The sequence below is a fragment of the Pinus tabuliformis genome, chromosome Q (assembly GCF_031772625.1).
Source record: "Pinus tabuliformis cultivar Carrire ecotype Pingquan chromosome Q, CPIR1, whole genome shotgun sequence".
In the NCBI taxonomy this organism is placed as follows: Eukaryota; Viridiplantae; Streptophyta; class Pinopsida; order Pinales; family Pinaceae; genus Pinus; species Pinus tabuliformis.
The window spans coordinates 1207706060-1207731417 of record NC_142296.1 but is presented as its reverse complement, the minus strand read 5'-3'; the positions used below and the strand labels follow the sequence as shown (position 1 = coordinate 1207731417).

The following is a 25358-nucleotide window of genomic DNA, read 5'->3' as shown; positions in this document are numbered from 1 at the left end:
TTATCAATGGAAGAGTTTGGTAGTTCTACAGTTGAAATCCTTCCAGGAAAAACATTGAACATTAACAAAAACTTGGAAAGACTACAACAAGAAGAATTAACCAAACTGTTGCAAAAACATTCCACTGCCTTTGCATGGGAATACACTGACATGAAAGGAATCGATCCTAAGACTTGTATTCATCACATCTATATTGAAGAAAATAGCAGACCTATTAGGCAACCACAAAGAAGGATGAATCCAAACCTTAGGGAAATCGTGAAAGAAGAACTCCAGAAATTGCTCAAGGTAAACTTCATTTACCCCATTTCAGATAGCCAATGGGTTTCTCCCTTGGTTATAGTGCCCAAAAAGAATGGTAAATGGAGAGTTTGCATTGATTATCGAGAATTGAACAAGGCAACCTTAAAGGATCATTTCCCTCTACCTTTTATTGATCAGGTACTAGACACTTTAGCAGGTAAAAAGTATTTCTCATTCTTGGATGGTTTTAGTGGGTATAATCAAATTCAGGTAGCACCTGAAGATCAAGACAAAACCACATTCACTTGTCCTTGGGGAACTTTTGCCTACTGAGTACTTCCTTTTGGATTGTGCAATGCACCTTCTACATTTCAAAGGGCTGTACTAGGAATCTTTTCAGATCTGATTCATGATTGTGTAGAAGTATACATGGACGATTTCACAGTTTATGGTAATACATTTGAAGAAGCTTTGGAAAATTTGGAAAAAGTACTGGTAAGATGTAAGGAAACAAATCTTTCTTTAAGTCATGAAAAGTGTTTTATGATGTTTACTGAAGGGATTGTTTTAGGACATCATATTTCAGGAGATGGGATTAAGGTTGATAGATCCAAAGTTGAAGTCATCTCTAAGTTACCTGTTCCAAATTGCCAGAAAGATGTTAGAAGTTTTCTTGGGTTTACTGGGTATTACAGAAGATTTATTGAAAACTTCACTAAGATAGCATCCCCTCTTTCCAAATTGCTTACCAAGGACTGTGAGTTCAAATGGGATCCTGAGTGTCAATCTGCCTTTGAAGCTTTAAAGACTAGAATATCTGAAGCACCCATCTTAAGGGGACCAAATTGGAAACTCCCTTTCCACATTTCTACTGATGCTTCAGATACAGCTCTAGGAGCTGTTTTGGGACAAAAAGATTTCATCCCTTATGCCATTTATTACACAAGTAAGAATTTGACTCCCACTGAGTTAAATTATACTGTTACAGAAAAAGAGTTCTTAGCTGTGGTACATGCGATCAATAAGTTTAGACACTACATAACCGGCTATGAAACCTTTGTCCATACTGATCACTCTGCCATAATATATTTGATGAACAAACCTGTCACTAATGGTAGAGTTACAAGATGGCTTTTACTTTTACAAGAATTCAACATTATTGTGTTAGATAGACCTGGAAAACAAAACACAGTAGCTGATTTCTTGTCTAGAATCCAAAACACTAATGAAGATTCTCCAGTAGAAGATAAGTTTCCAGATGAATACTTGTTTGCAGTGACTACCAAGACTCCTTGGTATGCAGATATGGCTAATTATCTAGTTACAGGGAAGCTACCTCTACACTTATTTCCTAATGAGAAAAGGAAAATCATTCAGGAGAGTTCACATTTTTCTTGGATTTCTAATGAATTGTTCAAAATAGGGCCAGATTGTATAATCAGAAGGTGTGTTCGGGAAGATGAAATGCCTGACATCCTTAAGGCATGACATGATGAACCATGTGGCGGGCACTTTGCTGACAAGAGGACAACTTATAAAATCCTTTCTCTAGGATATTATTGGCCTTCTCTCTTTAAAGATGCAAAGCAGTATGTTAGAAGGTGTGATAGCTGCCAAAGAGTTGGGAAACCAACTCCTTCAAATGAAATGCCTCTACAGCCTCAGGTATGCATTGAACCCTTTGAGAAATGGGCTCTAGATTTCGTTGGACCAATTAATCCACAATCAAAGCAAAAGAAGTATATACTGGTTTGTACTGATTATGTTACTAAGTGGGTAGAAGCCAAGGCATTGCCTTCTGCCACTGAAAATTCAATTGTTCAATTTATTTTTGAGGATATTTTCACTCGTTTTGGTGTCCCAAGGGAAATTGTAACAGATCAGAGCAGCCAATTTACATCTAAATTGATGGAGAAGCTGATTGAGGAATATAAGATCAAGCACAGAACATCTACTCCCTACCATCCGCAATCCAATGGCCAAGTGGAATCTACCAATAAAGTTCTTGAAGGCATTATCACCAAGACTGTTCATCTTCATAGAAGAGATTGGGCGGAAAGGTTCCCTGAAGCCTTATGGGCCTATAGAACTACATGGAAGAACACAACAAGACATTCTCCCTATGAACTTGTTTATGGGAAGGAAGTCCTGCTCCCCATTGAGTTCCAAATCAAGACCTTCAAGATGGCAGTCCAATTGGGAATGAGCCTCTCAGAAGCCCAAAAACACATAATGGACCAGCTAAATGAGCTAGATGAAATAAGACAAGATGCAATTCTAAGGACCGATCTAGTTCAGCACCAAAGATCTAAATGGCATGATCGTCATATCAAAGAAAGAAAGTTTCAGAAAGGATATTGGGCTCTATTGTTTGATTCAAAGTTCAAAGACTTCAAAGGAAAGTTTCAAACTCATTGGCTTGGGCCATATGAGATTGATGAAGTCTTTAGCAATGGAGCAGTTCGAGTGAAAACTATTGATGAATTTCATACTCCTCTTATTGTGAATGGCCATCGCTTGAAAATCTACCAAAAGCCATTCTCAAAAGAAGAGTTTGTAAAGTTGTTTAAAGAAGATTCTGCAATCAGGTTGGTGGAGAAGGATTCTTCTCGTCCATCAGCCTAATCTTTGGTTAAAAAAAAAAAAAAAAAAAAAAAAAAGAAGAAGAAGAAGAAGAAGAAGAAAAAAAGAAAAAAAAAAAGAAAAAAGAAAAAAGAAAATAAATGTATAAGCCTGAAAACCAATCTCTGATTGGCAGTCTTATGCAGAAAACCTGAGGTGAAAATCAGGGTCACCTGACACCTCATGTTTTCCAAAAAATATCTCTCTCTCTTCCATCTCATTTCGCCACTTCATCCACTTCATTCACCATCTCATTCATTTAATCACTCTCACTCCACCTCATTTCTTTCCATCCATCCATCCATTCATTACATTTCATTCCATCAATAAAGTTATTTTTTTTAGATAACTAAAGTTGTTTTATGCAGCCGGAGGGTACCACTGCAGTTTCCGCAGCTGTCTGGCAATTCTGCAGCCATTCAGCAATTCCGCAGCTCTCTGCACCTGCATAAAAGAAACACAGTCTGTTTGAAAAGAAATTTACAGTTCAGAAGTCATCAACAATAAGTGGAAAAGAGTCATGCAACAGCAATAAAACAATGAAGGGTTAGTGGCAAATGATCAAAGGCAATCCAAGCGCGGATATGAGGTATGATCTAAATCCTAAACTTACAGTTATCTCATTTTGCAAAGTTTTCGGGTTATGTTTCTTGCCATTTAATGTAATGATTACCAGTCTTTTCCATCATGAGACCAAAAATCCACGTATCCCCCACACTTATCGATCCTGTTCATCATGATTTTGAAATTCAATTGCGGCTGCTCCTCCATTAAGGTTCTCGTACCTAAGTGACGTAGACTACTGTACTACATCTCTCTACGTCATAATCCCGCAGCCAAGTGTAAACCTATGACCGAAGCATAAGGACCTAACCGTTTCTACCCATCATTTCATAACCCTCCTACGCTCGTATCATTCCATTCACGCTGTTTCATTTCCACAGTTCCCTTATTCCGCTGTGCTCACTACGCTGCTACCTTAGCCATACTCTGTTTTACTTCTTCCTCTCTGCTAATTCTGATTATCAGTGAAAGTATGTTACGGCTGTTACATTAGAGCCGTAAATTTACTGTGTTGAGGCCACTGTTGAAGCTGTGTAACCTTTTTTTTTTTCCAAAAGTTTTAGAACAGAGCCGTAGAGCCAATGGGTAAACTCTTAAGAGCAGAACCAGAGGGTTCAAAATTTCTAGAGGGATATCCTCATGTTAAAGAGGCTTTGCAGAAAGCAAACTGGCTCCAATGCATCCAGAAATTCAGAGGTTACCACAAAGAGGTTACGAAGGCCTTTGCACGTTCCTTTAGAGACAAAGACAATCAAGTGGAGATAGGGGACCTAAAGTTTACAGTCACTGAGAGCAGTATAGCACAGGCCACTTCACTCCCACAAACTGGAGAAAGATGGTTTAAAAACAGATCAGTACAAGACCAACAATGGAAGCAAATCTTAAAGAATCCAGGTATGGATACCAGCATTTTTACAAAAGGGATTCCTGTTACTTATGTCAAGGAAGAATGGACAACTTTACTTTTATTAGTGCAAAAATTCTTTACTTGTGAGGGAAGGTTTGGAGTTTTATATGTTTACCATGCCAAAGTCATGATGCATTTCTTAGGAGATGATATTAACCTTCCATATTTTCTACTCTCAAGTCTTAGAAAAATGTGTTCAATTGTCCAAAGGAACCCAAGAAACATTGAACAACATCTGTATCATCATGGTCTTGTTAAGATGCTAGTTGAGGAACAGTTGAAAGCAAAAAGAGATACCTGGGAGAGATTTCTTGTGAGAAACCACTTTGAAGAAGCAGGAGAAACCTCTGTGCCTAGAAAGAGTAGAAGAAAAAGAGAAGAGGCTACCCCTGAAACTGTTGTCCAAGAAGAAACTGTCCAAGACCCTGTTGAAGAAGAAAATGTTGCCCATCATTCTGAACATGAAATTGACCCTGAACCTGCTGAAGGCATTGATCAAACAGCTCAAGGAATCATTGCAGAAACCCTGCAAGAAATTGTTGGAAATAATACTGAGAGGGGGGGTGAATCAGTATTATCAGATCAATCAAACTTTTCAATGCTCAGAAACATATACGCTACTTCAGTTAAGTGAACCAGCGTGTACACGCTACTGTGACTAAGTAAAACAGCGTATAAGAAGAAAACTCACAATTTAGTTAGCTTATTCTTCAGTTAAGTGCATCAGGACATTATTCACCACATTAACAGTAAACATGTGCAGTATAACAGAACAGATCAAAAGCCACACACATGAACACCAAGATATAAGGTGGAAACCCAATGTGGGTGAAAACCACCTGCTGCAAGTTGTCTCTATCTTTCTTTAATATGAAACTTCAGTTTACAATCTTTTGTACTGGTGCAGCCTTATACCAGTACGCAGGCTACAACCTGCAGAAGGCTACAACCTTCTCTCGTTCTCCAAACTTCCTTGGAAGGGAGCTCCAACCCCCTTTGCTCTTGTACTAGCCAAGATACTAGTACGTAGGTGCTGACCTACAATCTTCTTTCTTTCAGGTATCACTTTTCATACATTTTCAGACTTGGATATTCCTGAAGCACAACATTACAATCTGAAGACCACAATTCATTCAATTTCCACAACAGATCATTGAAGCAACCAAACTTTGAATCACTGAACCACTGAACCCTGTCAATCACCAGTTACCAGAACACAGAGCAGACTACAGAACTCTGCAGTAACAGTCAGACCCTACTGTAAACCCAAAATCAAGCTTCAAAAGATATACGCTACTTCAATGAGCAAAACCCGCGTATACACGCGCTTTTACCGAAGCCAACCTGCGTACAGATCTAAAAATAAACTTTCTCAATTTGCAGCTGTGCCAGACATTAGTTAGACCCAGAACATAATATTGCGACAATATGCAGATCTAGAAATACGCATAATCAACCATATCATGATAGTGCATTTCAAACCATTAGATCCCGATCTATCCTTAGATCTAGTCTTCCATCAACCGATGTGATCTCTCCTTGGCTTAGATCAAGCAACCCAGAACCTGCATATCAGATCTCTTTCTCTCTTAGATATTCAAGCCTTGTCGAAAGATGATTTTGCCTAATGATCTTCTTCTCCTTATATAGTCTTAGGCCTAGCTCAATACCAAGAGCCAAAACCATAGTAACACAATACCATTAACTTCAAAACTAGGGATCGACACGCCCGTCGAGACACAATGGTCCGAAATCATAGGCACAACTTCCAAGGACTAACCACCATGGACCAAAGATACTTTTCCACATACACACGCTTTTTATGAATCCAACTAGTGTGTACACGCGACTTGGGCTTAACGAACTTGCGTATATGAACTTCCTTGGCATGCTGTACTAAGATCTGTCTTCTGATTAAGTTGCCATCACCTGTACCAACCTCTGAGCACCTGTACCATCCTCTGAGTGAGTTGCCATCAAGGACAACACTTGAATCATAATGCCAACAATCTCCCCCTTTGGACTTGATGGCAACCACCACACCAAGTCACTCTCCCCCTTTGACATCAAGGGCAAAGGGCTGTGCTCCCCCTGAGGACATGCTGATACCTCTGCTTGGCTGTGCTGACTCGTGCTCCCCCTGACAGTAGGCCAGATCTGCAAAAGATGTTCTTCAACAAGAACCAGGACTTATACACCATAAGGGACCTTCCTATCACCAAAAGACTCAATACATACATCCATACTCCCTACCAAGAGGGGACATATCAGAAACAACCAATTATATTACAGCATTCATCCCAGGCATAGTGGGGAAACCAACATAGGCCGTTACATGACCTTGACATCATAAGAGAGATACATGACATAGAGACAACAGATCTAGACCAAGACTTAGGAAAGGCACCAGCAGCATCTGATAAACATCTTGTTAGATCAGCAACCAGGATTTCTTTCTGAGCTCCTTCTCCTGAAACCAACAACCAAAACATCTGAATGCCAACAATGCTTTATGAGACTTTTAAGCTGCTCCCCCTGAACCTGTGCCTGTTGCACTCCCTGAAACTGTGCCTGAAGAATTCTGACATTCCCATTGCTGTTCAGAACTTCAGAGTTTTCCCTTGCTGTTCAGAACTTCATATACGCGATTTCTCCTGTATAAAACAGCGTATGTACGCGGATATTCTTTCTGCAACAAGCGTCCAACATACACGCGACTTACCCAGCAGGAATCCGCGTATATACGCGCATATCCCTTCCGTAACCTGCGTATACCAACTTTTCTGTAGAACAAACAAACTTCAACAACAGGATGAAGCATCAACTACTCCCAGCTTTTGTCTGAGATATTCAAAAGTTTCCCTGGGCAGTGGCTTTGTGAGAATATCAGCAACTTGCTCCTTAGAAGGAACATACTCCAACTTGACCTTCTGCTCAAGCACTTGTTCCCGAAGAAAATGGTACTTGATTGGTATGTGCTTGGTCTTTGAGTGCATGACTGGATTCTTTGAAATGCTGATTGCACTTGTATTATCACATAAGATAGAGACAGGTGGAGTGCAAGTGATTTGAAAGTCCTGCAAGGTCTGCATCATCCAAAGAAGTTGTGTGCAACAAGATGCTGCAGCCACATATTCTGCTTCAGCTGTAGATAAGGCAATCGAACTTTGTTTCTTGCTGAACCAAGATACTAATCTGGAACCCATGAAGAAAGCACCTCCACTTGTGCTTTTCCTATCATCCACACTTCCAGCCCAATCTGCATCTGTGTAAGCATGAAGAGTGAGATCTGTATTTCTAGGATACCATAAGCCATAGTTTTGGGTCCCTTGAAGATATTTGAAGATTCTTTTGACTGCCTGAAGATGAGTTTCCTTTGGGTTGGCTTGAAATCTTCCAACCATTCCTACTGCATGTGTAATATCTGGTCGAGTACCTGTCAAATAAAGCAAACTCCCAATCATGGATCTATAAGTGGGTTGGTGAACTGCTGCTGATTCATCATTTGCACTGAGGCTGCATCCTGTAACCATGGGTGTACATACTGGCTTTGACTCTTCCATGCCATACTTCTTCAAGATCTGCTTGAGGTATTTGGTTTGAGACAAGAAGATACCTCCTTCATTTTGTTGGATTTGCAATCCAAGAAAATATGTCAATTCTCCAAGAAGTGACATTTCGAATTCTTTCTGCATAACCAAGGCAAAGTTTTGACTCATAGTCTCTTCATTGCTGCCAAAAATAATATCATCTACATAAACAACAAGAATTAGCAATTTGTTATTTTCAACTTTTATATAGAGATTGCTATCTGCTGATCCTTTTGAAAAGCCTTGTTGGTGAAGATATTTGTCCAACCGATAGTACCAAGCCCTTGGAGCTTGTTTGAGCCCATAGAGTGCCTTTTTCAATCTGCATACAAGGTTTGGATCATTCCCAAGAATAAAACCATCTGGCTGCTCAATATATACTTCTTCTTCTAAGTCTCCATTCAGGAAGGCTGATTTCACGTCCATTTGAAATACCTTGAAGTTTTGAAAGCTTGAGAGAGCAAGGAACATTCGGATGGCCTCTAGTCTTGCCACAGGAGCAAAGGTCTCTTCAAAATCTATTCCTTCTTGCTGTGCATACCCTTTACAAACAAGTCTGGCCTTGTTTCTAATTACTTCTCCATTTTCATTTAATTTATTCTTGAAGACCCATTTTGTTCCTATTACATTCTTATCTTTTGGTCTAGGAACTAATTCCCAAGTGTTGTTCTTTTCGATTTGCTCAAGTTCTTCATCCATTGCTTTGACCCAACATTCATCTTTGCATGCTTCTTTCACATTTTGTGGTTCAATGGAGGAGAGTAGAGCCAAGTAGCTTGAAGCTTCTGCAAGTGTCCTTCTTGTTTGTACTCCTGCTTCTTTCTGCCCCACAATCTGAGTTTCTGGATGATTCTTTTGGACATATCTGGATGGAGTCTTCTCTTCTATTCTTGTCTGCTCCTCTGGTTCTTCTTGAGATTCTTCTTCTTCTTGAGGTTCTTCTTCTTCATCATTTCGCCTTTGAGAGTAACCTTCATCTTCTTCAATGTCTTCATGATGAACTTGCCTAGGAATATATCCCTTCTCATCAACCACTATATCAATACTGTCAACAATTCTGCCAAGTCTTTTATTGTAGCACTTGTATGCTTTGCTATGTGGAGAATAACCAAGAAGAATGCCCTCATCTGCTCTAGGTTCAAGTTTGCCAAGTTGCTCATCAGTATTCTTAATATAACATTTGCTCCCAAAGATTTTGAAATGCTTCACGGAAGGAGTTTTACCACTCCAAAGCTCATGAGGTGTTTGAGTGCTGTTTACTCGGACATTTGTTTTGTTAAGAATGATAACAGCAGCATGTGCAGCTTCACCCCAGAAGGTTGCAGGAGTACCTGATTCATCGAGCATAGCACGAGCCATTTGTTGGATAGTTCTGTTCATTCTTTCCACAACCCCATTTTGCTGAGGAGTTCTAGCTGTAGAGAATTCTCTTCTTATCCCATGTTCATCGCAGAAATCGAAAAATTCATTTGATGTGAACTCCCCACCTCTGTCAGATCTGAGGCACTTAATTTTGTGTCCTGATTCATTTTCAGCCAATGCTTTGAAGGATTTGAATTTTTCGAATGCTTCATCTTTGTGCTTCATAAGCCCTAACCAAACAAACCTTGAGAAATCATCAATGAATAATATCAGATATTCTTCTCCTCGAGGTGTCCTTTTCCTAAATGGACCACATACATCTGTATGGACTAGCTCAAGAGGCAAGCTAGCTGATCCTTCCTTCTCTGGAAAGTTAGTTCTGGTTTGCTTTCCAAACTGACAAGATTTGCATATGGTGTTGTCTGGAATTTTGATATCTGGAAGATCGCGAACTGCCTGATATTTGCATGCTTTCCTTATTTGTGAGAAGCTTAGATGTCCCAACCTTCGATGCCATAACCAGTGCTCTTCATCCTTGCTAAGATAGCATTGTTGTTGTCCTTCTTCAAATATGTACAGATTATTTGGAGTTCTTTTGCCTTTGAGAACTGTTTTACCTGTATCAAGATCACGAACAAGACATCCATTCGATCTGAAAATAACCTCGGTTTTTTGATCACACATCTGGCTGACACTTAGTAGATTATGCTTCAATCCATCAACATACAAAACATTTCCAGCCTTGACCTTTTCCTTCAAAGGAGCAATACCTTTTCCTTTTATAGTTGCAGGAGTATCATTTCCAAAAGAAACTTTCTTTCCCTTTTCTAAAGTAGAATAAGATTCAAGTTTTTCTTTATCACCTGTCATATGTTTCGAACATCCACTGTCAATGTACCATAGATTTTCCTGTCCTTCTGCATAAAAAGCTATCCCACATCTTTCTGTCTGAGGTTCCTTTATTCTCCATTTTTTGGTGCTCGTGGCTTGTTCCTTTTTCTCCTGAAACCTGCTCCTGCATTCAGATTCTTTATGACCAAAATTATTGCAAATAGAACATTCAACTTCATTTTCAAGAACCGAAAAGTTGTTATAGGTCCTCTTTGTAATCCCTGTCATACTTCTTTGTTTTTGAGCTTCCCTAGTCATGATTGTTTTATATGCAACACATTGAGCTGCTTTGTGACCAAAGTTATGGCAAGAAAAGCATTGTCCATTGAAGAAGCTTCTGCGGTTATTGAATCTACCAGCCAACTGATTGTAATTTCTATTTTCATCTATTCTTGTGCCAAACTGAGAAGATTTTACCTGTGGTTGGTTGTAGCTTTTGTTCACCTTTAAGAAGGATTGTCCCTGATAGTTTCTGTTTGTAATTCGTCCCTGCTTTACCTGATTATCTTCATTGTTCTTCTGCTCATTTCTTCTTGCTGCATCAAGATAACTTTTTGAGGTGGATGCTTGAGAGGTTTCTCCATTATAGCCCAAACCTGTCTTGTTTAGAGGAGACCGCTGCACATTGATAATCTCATCCAAAGTTTCAGATCCTTTGACAAACTTAAGATTAATAGCTTTTGTTTTCTCAATTTCTTTTCTGAGACCAACAATTTCACCTTCTAGTTTTTCAAGATGTTTTTCCTTTTCATCAATTTGAAATTGCAAAGTATCAATGATCACACTCTTTTCTTCTATGCATCTCTTGAGTCTAGTAATTTCATTATAGAGATTATCCACATCTACAGCATCCTCATAATCATCATCTTCAAATGCCATTAATAGCTTATATTTATTACCTTGTTCATCTTCATCACTGTTTGATAAGCCATCACTATCTTCATGGGTGTAGTAGCTTTTCTTATTTGCACTTTGTTTCTTATTCCATCTAGCAGGTTCTTTTCCTTTATCCTTATTAGGACATTTTGCAGCATAATGACCTACTCTTCCACAAGCAAAGCATTTGAAAGGTAGCTTACCTCTGAACCTTCCAGCACCCCTTTGAAGATTTCTGACAAAATTTGATTCTTCTTCCTCTTCTTCTGGAACATGGCTTGCCTCATAGTAATCTTCTTTTCCTGATGCCTTAAAAGCAGCTTCCCTTCTGTTTGATGGACCTCCCTTTCTCATTTCATAAGCAGTTAGAATTCCATGTAGCTGAGACATAGTGAGAACTTTGAGATTTTCCTTTTCTTCTATTGCAGATACTTTAGATTCAAACTTGGGGGATAATGATCTTAGAATCTTTTGAACTACTATAGTCTCTTTTATTTCTTCACCCAAATTTTTCATACAATTAACAATCTCATCTACCCGAAGAAAATAATTAGCCACACTTTCATCATTATACATCTTGAGAGTCTCATATTGAATCCTGAGAGTTTGAAGTTTAGCTTGCTTTACCTGTTCATCTCCTTCATAGCTAGTGATCATTTTGTCCCATATCTCTTTTGCTGATTTGAAGTGCATGACCTTCATGAATTCTGTTTGGGATATACTTCCTAATAGAGTACTGACTGCTTTTGCATTTGTTTCATATGTCTTTTTCTCAGCTGGATCTGTAGGAGTAGCTGAAGGAAAAGCATAGCCTGTTTCTACAATGTTCCAAACTTCTGTACCAAGAGATTGAAGATATGCAGTAACTCTTACCTTCCAATAATTGAAATTTGTTCCATCAAAAACCGGTGGCCTGATTGATGCTTCTTTCTCGTAGTTGCTCATGATGAATGATCTACCTTCAAGCGATCAAGCTTCTCTGAAGGACCTGCTCTGATACCAATTGTTGGAAATAATACTGAGAGGGGGGGTGAATCAGTATTATCAGATCAATCAAACTTTTCAATGCTCAGAAACATATACACTACTTCAGTTAAGTGAACCAGCGTGTACACGCTACTGTGACTAAGTAAAACAGCGTATAAGAAGAAAACTCACAATTTAGTTAGCTTATTCTTCAGTTAATTGCATCAGGACATTATTCACCACATTAACAGTAAACATGTGCAGTATAACAGAACAGATCAAAAGCCACACACATGAACACCAAGATATAAGGTGGAAACCCAATGTGGGTGAAAACCACCTGCTGCAAGTTGTCTCTATCTTTCTTTAATATGAAACTTCAGTTTACAATCTTTTGTACTGGTGCAGCCTTATACCAGTACGCAGGCTACAACCTGCAGAAGGCTACAACCTTCTCTCGTTCTCCAAACTTCCTTGGAAGGGAGCTCCAACCCCCTTTGCTCTTGTACTAGCCAAGATACTAGTACGTAGGTGCTGACCTACAATCTTCTTTCTTTCAGGTATCACTTTTCATACATTTTCAGACTTGGATATTCCTGAAGCACAACATTACAATCTGAAGACCACAATTCATTCAATTTCCACAACAGATCATTGAAGCAACCAAACTTTGAATCACTGAACCACTGAACCCTGTCAATCACCAGTTACCAGAACACAGAGCAGACTACAGAACTCTGCAATAACAGTCAGACCCTACTGTAAACCCAAAATCAAGCTTCAAAAGATATACGCTACTTCAATGAGCAAAACCCGCGTATACACGCGCTTTTACCGAAGCCAACCTGCGTACAGATCTAAAAATAAACTTTCTCAATTTGCAGCTGTGCCAGACATTAGTTAGACCCAGAACATAATATTGCGACAATATGCAGATCTAGAAATACGCATAATCAACCATATCATGATAGTGCATTTCAAACCATTAGATCCCGATCTATCCTTAGATCTAGTCTTCCATCAACCGATGTGATCTCTCCTTGGCTTAGATCAAGCAACCCAGAACCTGCATATCAGATCTCTTTCTCTCTTAGATATTCAAGCCTTGTCGAAAGATGATTTTGCCTAATGATCTTCTTCTCCTTATATAGTCTTAGGCCTAGCTCAATACCAAGAGCCAAAACCATAGTAACACAATACCATTAACTTCAAAACTAGGGATCGACACGCCCGTCGAGACACAATGGTCCGAAATCATAGGCACAACTTCCAAGGACTAACCACCATGGACCAAAGATACTTTTCCACATACACGCACTTTTTATGAATCCAACTAGCGTGTACACGCGACTTGGGCTTAACGAACTTGCGTATATGAACTTCCTTGGCATGCTGTACTAAGATCTGTCTTCTGATTAAGTTGCCATCACCTGTACCAACCTCTGAGCACCTGTACCATCCTCTGAGTGAGTTGCCATCAAGGACAACACTTGAATCATAATGCCAATAGAAATTGTACAAGAAGCTGCTCAAAAGAAAAAGGAGAATAGGAAGAAACAAAAGAAAGATAAAGGAAAATCCATAGCTCAAGAAACCTACCTTACTCCTGAGAATTCTAGTGAAGAGGACACTCAGCCATTGGCACATAGGTTGGCCCAACTTCATGAGGCTTCCCTTTCCAAAAAGATGCAAAAACAAAAACAGAAGCAACAAAAAGAAAAACAGAGCATCACCACCGTGAGAAGGAGCAGCAGGTTACAAAGAAAAATGGGGACCACCGAGAACAAAGAATCATTCTTTATTGACTTGAGCACACCCCAAAAGGTTGCTACAAGACTTGACTTTGAGAAAAGCCCTCCACACGCTGAGTATGTTGAGACTAGTCCTCCACGTGAGGAAATTCCTTTTGAGCATGAACCTGAATATGAACATGGATCCGAATTTAAGTATGGGCCTAGTCCAAAGAAGTCACCAGAGGTTGACCCAGATCAGCAGAAAGTTTATAATTACCTGGAGACGTTAGAACAAGCAGCTACTGGTCCAAGCACTATTCAACCTTTGGAGCAGCAAGTTCAATCACTGAAGCAAGAAGTATTTGAGCTGGAGGTACTAAATCGCCACATCAAACAAGAAAATGAAAGACTGAAGGAACAGAGCAATGTGGACAAGATGGTCCAAGATAATACCATGCTTCATATGGGTCTTTGGCAAAAGGAAAACAAAAATCTCAAGAAGAGATGCAGGAAGTTAAACAGAGCTTTGATCAATCCAAATTCAGATGTTTGATGAAAAGACCAAGAGTCAATGTGGCCACACAAAGGAAGAAGAGAAGAATAGATGTCTTAGCAGAGGCATCTCAGCGGGTGGATTGAACAATGTTTTCGTTGCATGAGGACATGCAACACCCTCGTAGTGGGGGTATGTAGAGCCTCTAACTTGCACTTGATTATCCATCATTACCTACAGTTTTCCCTCACTCATCTCTCTCTTTTGCCTTATTTTCCTTGTAAACCTACCCAGATCATTACATTTGATGTCTTTAAGCATGATTAAGTGAACTTTGCTAATGTGTGACTGTTTTGTTTAGATTTTGACATATTTACAGAGATTCCGTAGCTGTCTGGCAATTCCGCAGCCATTCAGCGATTCCGCAGCCATCTGGTGATTCTGCAGCCTTTTTGTTAATCTCAAGGTTCCACGTGTCATTTTGCAAAACGATCCACATGGGCACGTGGGAATAAAGGTGCTCAAGGTTCCTGTGCTATTGGTTCGGTCAACCACATCATCTACACCTCCGGTCAACGAGGGTCAAGCCACGGTCAACAAAGGCAGCTTAAACGGTGTTGCGTAAGCTGTTGGGTCACGTCAATGCAACTGGTGATTTGTCCGTGTTACGCAGGTTGTGGAAGACATAATCCAACTCTGGATTCAATTCCCATAACGACCAGAACCTCCAGCTCATCCACGAGGCTCATGACGTGTTGCTGAACCTTTATTACGCATGACAGATTAGTTAATTTTCAGTTTCTAGCTTTACGCATTAGGCAATCGTTTAGATGCCTATAAAAACTAGCGTTTGCATACGCTTAAGGTTACTTTTTAGTTGCTGTGTTTTATGAACTTGTTATAATTTTAGTGCATTTCAAGACTCTGTTTTGATAGTGTTGTTCTAGCACTCTTGACTGTAATTTTCTGCATATGGAGTAATAGAAGACAGTGCTGTTATGACGTTTTCAAATCCTTGAGTCTTCTTTGGGTTTTATGAATGGAGGGCCCCCGTTCATGACAGCCCTTGTATAGTATTTTATGTTCATATTCTTTCTATTTCCTTATTTTCCACTGCCCTAAGCAGTTCAAGGCCTTGATAAACTGCTAGTTCCTTTTTCTCACCATTTGTGGCACGACCAAGCCTCTAGGCATAATCAAGTCCCTAATTTTCATTGATCCAATGTGATCACTGCCACCACTGCTTCCTCTGTACAGACTTTTAGTCTTTCCAAATGGTTAGTAGTTCACTTTGAATCCTTATAACTAAGTTTTAGTCAACTAACGAGAAATAGTTTACTCTCTTACTCCAAAATTTAATTAATTTTATTAATTATATGCAAAAGTAACAAATTTGTATATTTTGATGTTTTGTATTCTTGTCCTAAATTTTAGGTCACCTTAGTACATATTCGAAATAGTGACCATAGAGTAAACACGAATAGCTCTGTCATATGTGTAGGTTTCACGTTTGTGAGCGTGCCCAATCTACTGTTTCTTTTTATTTGGGATTGAATGAAAAACTATAATGTGAAATATTTGTCACAGCTAATACTATAATCCTTTTGTATCATGGTTAAGAATCTTAATATAAGGTGTTGCATAATTAATAAAATTAACATAAGATTTTGAGGACTGATTTGCAATTGGAGAATGGGGCATCCAATTGGCGAAGGGAAAAAGTATTAATCTATCTGCTACTAGTCGGAGGATAGCTAGATATATGCGAACAATGAAATTTTAAGTTAATCCTACATTTTAGAGCAGAGTTGTCAAACGGAAGTTTGCGGGGTCTGTTAAAGTCGAGTGTTGTTCTTGCCCCACCATTGTTTGATTCTGCCAAGTGACATGTTTGTTGATTCCTTAAGTAATCACAACTTCTCTTATTTTTACTATGTTGTGTTGTCTTAAATGTGTACCATTCAGTACGGTTCCATATGTCACAAAAATGTGTATTTTTACTGTGTTCTCTTGTTTTAAATGTGTACTATTCAGTACGTTTCCATATATCGCAAACACAGCTGACAGCAAAAAGGTCTAGATTTGTGTAGATCTTCTAATTTCAAACTAATTTCTGAACTTTAATTAGGAATCTTGCAACGATGTTTATATTATCATGCACCTCCTACACATCAAATCTAAGGTCAGTATTTATATTATCAAGCACCAAGAATGGTGAAGATTACGGCAGTCTATTTTGAGGTTTCCGATACAGTCCAATTTACCCATTGTAATCTCATTATGATAACAATTAGCCAGAAGTTTAGTCCTGAAACCCAATACAACAAAGCTTAAGCTTGTCCAATAATGATTGTACATACTGGGAAAAGAACACTACTGCCTACCAGCCTTTTTGGTTTCTTAAAACTAAATAAATACCCAAGTACCGTTGAATCTTATTTGGAAACTGATTGATGCTTTGGTAGGAATTTGGAAGTCTATCTTTACACTGGTGACACACCAGGGATGCGCTGGTTGGAAATATGAATATGTTTGCTTGCTGGCACTTGAAGGCAAGGTCTGGAGTTCTTTTCCCTTTGGTGATAGTAGTTAATATTTTTTGCACATATTCCCCTTAGTGATATCAGAATTACCACTATTTACATCTATTTTGATTGCTATCACCTAAAGGCAAGGTTGGAGTTCCTTTCCCCTCGGTGATGGCAGTTTTAATATTGTTTTACATGCCTTCCCTATCAGTGATGGTAGATTTATTCATCCTTCGGCTAGGGATTGAAGATCTATCCTGCTCCATAGTACTCACTTTGAATGGGGAGATACATGAACCTTGTACCTCATAAACTTGACCAATTAATGACTCTGTGGTGATCAAATTCTGGTAAGCCTCTAACATAGGGTGGAGTGTGGACTCTGGAAAACATATGTATGCATGCTTTATACATTTACCATTACTTCGAGTGCTTCTATGGCTTCTTTGCTTAATAAATGTCATTTTGACCATCCATAGGGAGAACTAGGCACTTAATTTTAATAAAACGTGTAATTTATAATTTGGATTTTTGGGTTTATATGGAGGATATATCCTAAAAATACTAAAATTGTAACACTTTCTAGACTCTTCAACGCTTTCCAAACACTTCAACTTTTGGCTCTCATGGACTTGAGTATACAATTCGCACAATGTTGCATGTTGTCAGCTAAGTTTGCAGGTTGATACATCATACATGTTTGGTGATTTAGTTGCAAGTTTTTTTGAAGTTTTACATCTTTTTATCCTTTTTTTTCAAAAGAAAATACTTCACGGAAAACCTTCTAAGTTCTAAGTACTTTCCTATGATCTTTGAATGGTAAATGAGGTAAACCTTGATCCTTATTTTGGAGCGTAATATAAAGAGGATCAAGAAAGTCAAAATTGTAACCTCTCAAATTTGGGAAAAGATCTCATGTCTGGTTCATCTTGAACTAACCCCTAAGGCTCTACATTCTTCTACTCGTAAAGCAAGTAGCCCTAAGGTTCTACATTCTTCTACTCGTAAAGCAAGCATTCACAAATTTAGCTTTTCAGGTTTTTCAATTTTCATATCTTCATTTTTTGGTTTATCAATTTATGTTAAACTACTCTCATTGTGTTTCATCATATTTTTTTTCTATTTGTCACTGTGGCATGAATCTGGTAAACCTTTCCACTTGACTAAATAGAGTTTATAAATTGATGGAAGTGTAATTGGTCATTCAACATTGCCTTGGTTCATCATTTGACCTTGTGTTAGATATATAAATGTTTGAAACATTGAAATTTTAAGTGATGTATATCGATGATTGCCTTGTCATTAGAATTTTACATGGTTCAATTTTCTTTTGCTTTTAAGTTTTAACTTATCTCTTTTGTTTTTGACTTTACTTTGTTGCAAAAACCTTCAGGAAATCACTCCTCTTAGATGTACCATCACTTACTTTAATGGGAATACTTTTTTATTTTTATGAAAGGCTACCTATTTATTGTGCTTGAACTATTTGACACCTTTGCTGACCTATTCATATTGGTAATTCCACTAAGTTCACAAGACAATAAGGAGGGGTGGTTTTCTTGTACTTTGTTGACACCAGTTAAATTTCATTTTGTCTATATGCTCTCCAGAATTTATTTGCAACATGTTTTAAGAACTTTATTTACCATGTTTGTTGTACCATCCATTTGCAAATGGGAAAAAATGTACCAATCACTTTGAAAATAAATATACTTATCACTTGTAATTGTTTTGTGCACTCCATGCAAATGCACACTATACTTGATCGAAGAAAATGAGTCATTACCTGTATGTTTTGACATCGTTCCGATATAAAATTTTCGAAGATTTCCAACAAACATTTGTCTCCTATTCAAATGGGTGGTTGAAATTATTTTATGCAACACTCCCCTTTAATTACAAAAAACAAAAATTTAAACTAAGATATTTTCTGGTCCGAGTCTAAGTTGTGCTTACCATTTAATTTTTTTTGACATGAGTTGGACTTCCTTTTCTTTTCTTCATAGATCAATAGATCAATTTAATAGATCAATTTAATCTTAATTTCAATGGATTTGATTACCTATTCTTCCCCACTGTATGCTATTCTTCCCCACTCTATGCCTTACTGCGTTTCCTTTGCAACATAAGGTGCAAATGCTAGTATATAATGGAGTAGTCTACCTAGGCGGAGGAATGGGCCGGTTTCTGTCACCGCCCGGAAAAACCTCCGGCTCCGGCTGCCGGAAATTCCTCCGCCCACCTCGGCCACCCGCCGCGAGCTCCGCCCAGTTCAATTTCGTAAACTTCCAGCGATTAACAAATGTGGTTGCGTGGCGCAATGGTAGCGTGCCTGACTGCAGAGTACAATGTTACGTGTTCGATTCACAAGGCTAGATATTTTTCCAACTCTCGCTAAACATTCGTTTTACGTCCCTGATTCATGGTCGCTCTGCTGTTCTGCCTCCCGAGTTTTTGGAGAAGGTGAAGGACAGAAGTTTCTTGGTGAGCTGGGCTCCTCAGATTAAAGTGCTCTCACATCCTTCAGTGGGAGGCTTTCTGACTCATAGTGGCTGGAACTCTACGCTGGAGAGCATATGTGCTGGTGTGCCCATGATATCGTGGCCCTTCTTTGCAGAGCAGCAGACTAACAGGAGATTCGTTAGTGAAGTCTGGAAGATTGGGATGGAGATGAAAGAAGTTGTGAGGAGAGAAGATGTTGAGAAAATGGTGAGGATGTTGATGAGAGGGGAAGAAGGGCGGCAAATGAAGATGAGAATTGAGAGGTTGAGAGATGCAGCGTTCAGAGTGGGAAAAGGAGGATCTTCTTACACTAACATGGAAGAATTTGTTCAGAAATTGAAGAAAGGTCTCCCAATTATTTGATTCGATTTCTCCAGCTCATGATCGCGTTGAATAATTCTTCTTGGGGTAGGCGGGTAGTTTATTTCAATGAAGGATTTGTTCGCGCGTAAAACGAATGTTTAGGGAGAGTTGGAAAAATATCTAACCTTGTGAATCGAACACGTAACATTGTACTCTGCAGTCAGGCGCGCTACCATTGCGCCACTCAACCACGTTTGTTAATAGCGGGAAGTTTACGAAATTGAACTGGGCGGAGCTCGCGGCGGCGCTGGGCGGAGCTCGCGGCGGGTGGCCGAGGTGGGCGGAGGTATTTCTGGCGGTTCTGGCGGCCGGTGCCGGAGGTTTTTCCGGGCGGTGACGGAAACCGGCCCATTCCTCCGCCTAGGTAGACTACTCCGTATATAATTCCCTCGAGCAAGGGGATAGTCAGTGGACAGTTAGTTTCCATGAAATAAAAGGTGGAAGGTTTGTAATTCCAAAGACTTTTAAAGCAGAAAGCGCTCATATGGCAGGCACCAATAATCTGAACGGCGCACAAGAATTTGAAACTGATGGAGTAAGGGCACCAAAAATGGAGTGTGAATGCTGTTATTGGGAATTTCAATTAGAAAATATGGTGCGCTGTTCAAATGGTCATCTGTTTTGTTTGAAATTTTGAGCCAGCGTGTAAAAGTAATCATATATGGATATTCCAATGCATATGCCGCTCTAAGTTGTATGGTCATTGGTGGTAATTGCAAAGAGTCAATTCCTTTTTCACAGATTCGGAGAGAGCTCTTCCAAATGATGCGATTGAACGATATGAAGATCGCCAGGCCAACAAGCTATTGTTCAAGCCAATCTTCCAGTTTTGGTTTATTGCCCGTTTTAGGTTTGGTTTATTGCCCGTTTTGTAACGTTCCATATGAATTAGATAATTGTTTACAATTTATTGATTGTCCAAACCCTAAATGTTTAAAGGCTTCTTGTATCCAGTGCAAGAAGATGACTCACTTACCGTTAAGGTGTGAGGACGTTGAGAGAATGTCTAACACTCGTTTTCGTGTGGAGGTTGAAGAGACGATGACAAAAGCTGTAATAAGAGAATGTAATATTTGCCAGTCAAGAAGCATGGGTGCAATATGGTGAGATGCAGATGTGGAAATACAATGTGTTATGTTTGCCGGCAAACAATTTCGTCATATAATAATCATTTTTGTCATTGGGGTCGTACTAGTAAAGAATTGGGAAAATCCTGTCGAATATGCAAGAGGTGTAGCTTGGTAGGGAATGAGTTAGAAGATAATGAGGCTCTGGCGGCTAAGGAGGAAGATTTGAAAGAATTGGCAGCCAAAGAACCTAAATTTCTTGACGTTGAAATTGGACCTCCCCTACAAAAGCTAAAACAACAGCAACCCGTAAAGGGGCATTGCCCTCGTAGATATCAGCGTATTGAACGTTCAGTATTACGTCCAGCGGGATTATTAGGACATGATCATGTTCAGCGTGCAAGCATGGCTAAATCTTCACTTTCAAGTCAAACAAGATTACTCCGAAAAGTTATTAGGCGTGCAAACATGGCTGGTTCTCCATCGTCAAGTCCAACAGGATTGCTCCGAGGAGGTATTCGGCGTGCAAAAATGGCTTAATATGCACCGTCAACCCAGGCTGCAATTAGGCGCGCAAACGTGGCTGAATCTCCACTGTCAAGTCCAACCAGATTTCTCCGAAAAGGTGTTCAACATGCAACCATGGTTGAATCTCCACTATTAACTCCTACACGATTGTTTGAAGATGAAGATGAGCCTCCGAACATGGTTGAACCTCTACCGCGATTATCCAGAGATATGATCACTAGTGTGTTTTTTATATTAAATGAAATGGCCAACATATTATATCAATTTAATTATTATAATAGTTGGATTATTTTCTTAATTATTTTTAAATTAATTTTATGAGATTTTGGATATAGGTTTTAGATAAATAGTGATTTAATGTTTTGTTAAGATACATTTTGATGTGAAATTATTGGTTTAATTTTTTACTTGATTGATGTAATATATTGAATAAAATGAAAATGTAATTCTACTAAACTTTAAAAAAATATAAAAATATATCCTATTAACTTTAGTTTAATTATCATTATATTTGAATTGTTTTTAAATATAATCTAATTTTAAATCATAAAGTTATTCTATTATACCAATTTATATAACTATTATCACAGTTGAATTGTTTCTCCTCAGTGTATGCAATATGCCATATTAGCTTTGGTTTCATTATTTTAATGATTAGATTGTTTCTTCTTTTGTAAGGTAATTTTAAGAAGAAATTGGAGGTTATATTATGTTTGGTGTTATATTTTGGTGTTATATTATGTTTGGTGTTATATTTTGGTGGAAGAAAAAAATATCCTTCATTTTTTAAAATTTTGGTTTTTATATATTTTTTTGTTTATATGTTTGATGATTTTGTTTTTGTATTTTTCCGAGTTATGATTATATATTTTTGATTATATATATATATATATATATATATATATATATATAAAATATAGGTTGGTTATTATATTTTAATAAATATTTAATTATTAAGGATAATGATAACCAATTTTATTTAAAAAAATTGATTTAGAATTTAAACTTAATTATATATATATATATATATATATATATATATATATATATATATATATATATATATATATATATATATTTTAATCTGGGTGAGAAATGATCACTCGACATTGATGTGATCCATGTCATAGCTAGACAATTAATGAGAAAGGAAAATGGGCAGCCGATTGATGGCCCTCACACACTCGGCTTCAAGTGCAAGGTGGCAAAGCACATGATATACTTTAATTGTTAGTGGAGAGATCAACGAGACATCTCATTGTCAAGGTCTTATGCAAATAGCCTAGCTTAGTTTGGAGGTGTTGTTTCTAGTATTGTTTTAGGTTTGCTTGCAATCTCTAGGCTGCCTACGATGATATCTTAAAATGTTATCCATCTAGGTCTAGTCAAACTTACCCTCTTCCCAGTGGACGATGGTTACATGTACGTTAACACTGTGTGTTTCATTCATGTCCTTATCCCTACGATTCAATACTCTCTGATTCTACACTGGACACGTGACTCTGAGACGATGTCTTAGGTCAAAAAAGAAACCTTCCATGAAATTTTGGAGGTAACAATAGTTTACTCTAATGGGAAGTCTGAATATAATAGAGTTATCTTTGTATGTTATGGAATTTTTCTTTCTAGGATGTGCATGTATTTTGGGTTTGAATATTGGAATTCGGTCTACACTTCTTGCATGGATGACTTTATCCATTATTTAGTATCTTTGATGTACTTGTTGCCTAGTATGAAAGGGGGATTCCTGGGAATGGAAATTCCCGAATGTACAGTGGGTCTTCCTCCGAGAAGGATCTAGGAGCCATGGGTTGTTGTGAATGGCCTGTTTCAGCAAACCCAATTCATTATCGTGGTGAAATATATGGTTTATAACCCTCATTCTCATAGTCATATTGTATTATGTTATTGCAATTCCACAAGTTTGAATTACCAATTTTTGCGTGAGGACCCTAGGCTAGTCTATCTCCCCGAGCTAGTGGTCTTGGTTTTTGATTTCAATTTATTTATTTTCATGGTTGGGAGAGCTAGAGAATAATGCATCCATTCTCTAGCAAAGATAACTCTGTATGGGAAGGCTACAGGTGGAATTAGGGTAGTGGTCAGAGGAGAGGAGGAATCCAACCCCAACGATGTGTAGTTAGGGGACGGGCTCGTAGATTCACGTGAGGCCTAATTCAAGAAGTTGCTCAAGCCTACGAGGTCGATACTCAGCCTCAAAGTTTGCTAGTTAATGTTTGTGTGGGAAGCAAATTTAAATCAATAAGCAACAAAAATGAATTTGAATATGGGGGAACGGTGGGATCTTGTGTCGAAACCTGGACATTCCAGAGGCTGGTCTTCTCAATATAAACATATTGTTTATATTTACTAGCTAATGAAAAATATTTTGGCCAAATCCTTGGTTACTCACTCTGCTGGACCTTCTAAGACTGAAACATAATTTCATGAAATTCAAACGAAATTTCAACCTATTTAACTCCAGATTCAATAATAGAATGCCCACCTCAGCTACATAGAGAAGCACATTTCATGCCTCCCTCACACCGAATTGTGATGTTCTAGTGCAAAAGACCCAACACCTATGGACTCGTCTTATGAGTAGTAGCATGACTTGCATAGTTTGGCTTTTTACAATTTGCTTAGTACAAATGAATATTTTGCAAACTTTGATATTTTTTCTTTGTTATCTCATCACAAGGAGAAATAATGACAATTAGACCTATATAGCTATGATAGACAATCTCAAACTCTTTTGTTTATGGATGGCTTATAATGTGGTAAGGTAGCCAATAGAGCTGGTTTCCCAATGGGAAGGTTGAGGCCACCTAACAATATGGATATGGATGAAGAAACTCCTTGTTTTTGTTGAAAATAAATCAAAAGGATATTCAATTCTTACAAAAACAGTAATTATTGTCTCAAAGTGTATTCATAGGGGAGTGGTTCTCAATAATAATCATTAAACACAACCACACTGCAGACAAGAGTGTGAAAGATAAAACATGAATTTCCTTTATTATTCACATTGATGTACATTTATAATACATTGATATTACTGTTGGGTTCATATTCCAATGTCTCTTGGAAACCCTTTGATTATTCAACTCCCACACCTTAATCCTTAGCGGATTAGGTGTCCATCATTCCCCCCTTAATCTGAAGCGGTATATATAAGTCGAAGAAGAGAGTTATAATAAAAAATAAAATAATGCATGAAAGAAATAAGATGAATGTGCTCTCTGAGATGATGGCATAAGGTCAGGGAACTCGAGGTCTCGATTGATGATGGTTTAAGGATTACCACCAATACTGGAATTCTTAGTGTAGTTCCTAGAACTCTTCCAAATTTCGCAAGAAGCTGAAATATTTTGCTAGAGGAATTGTCCCTAATTATTTGAAGAGGGAGACCTTCAACCTGGAAATGGGAGGTCTACAACCTCCGATGGTTTAAGGAAGACCACCAACCAAAGAAATTCTTAGTGCGATTCCCAAAACTCTTCCAAATATGGGAAGAAGATGAAGTCTTCTTCTAGAGAAAGTGCTTCTTAATGCTTTGGATAAGGAGACCTTCAACCTGTAAAAGGGAGGTCTACAAACTATGGTGGATTAAGGAAGGCCACCAACCAAAGGCACGTTTAGGGGCTTTTGTGTGGCTACAACTCTGAATCTGGGTATGGCTTTAAGCTCAAGAAATAGGTTCACATTGTGGCTCATGATCGCTTGATACATATTTGAAACTTGTAGATGATCATCACTTACCCCCTCTTAGATAGAAGGTGAGATGATAGAGAAAAATCAACTACAATACTTTTTAATTCTCTAGAAGAAATCGTGACATATGAATAAAATATCTTCTTTCCTATTGAAACCCATTGCCAAGAAGCGATCCATCCAAGATGAACCTTTGTTCTTTCAAGAAGCTTGTTTGTGAAGCATCAGTTTGAATGATCATTATCCTGACCATAATTCTTGCATGGGTGAAGATCAAAACAATGATATTTCACATAGCCATGTTTGTCACAATGTTGGCATTTGGAAATATTCTATTGTGGAGGAGGAGGAGGATCTGAAAGAGGTGAAGATAAACCATCACTACAAAAAAACATGGTTGTTGGTGAGG

The 25358-nt window shown here is 38.3% G+C and overlaps 1 pseudogene; it reads left to right on the top strand.

The window, feature by feature from the left end:
- LOC149224113 (7-deoxyloganetin glucosyltransferase pseudogene) overlaps window positions 1-19640 on the top strand; it is a 36401-nt pseudogene extending 16761 nt beyond the window's left edge.
- Window positions 19641-25358: the final 5718 nt, after the last annotated feature.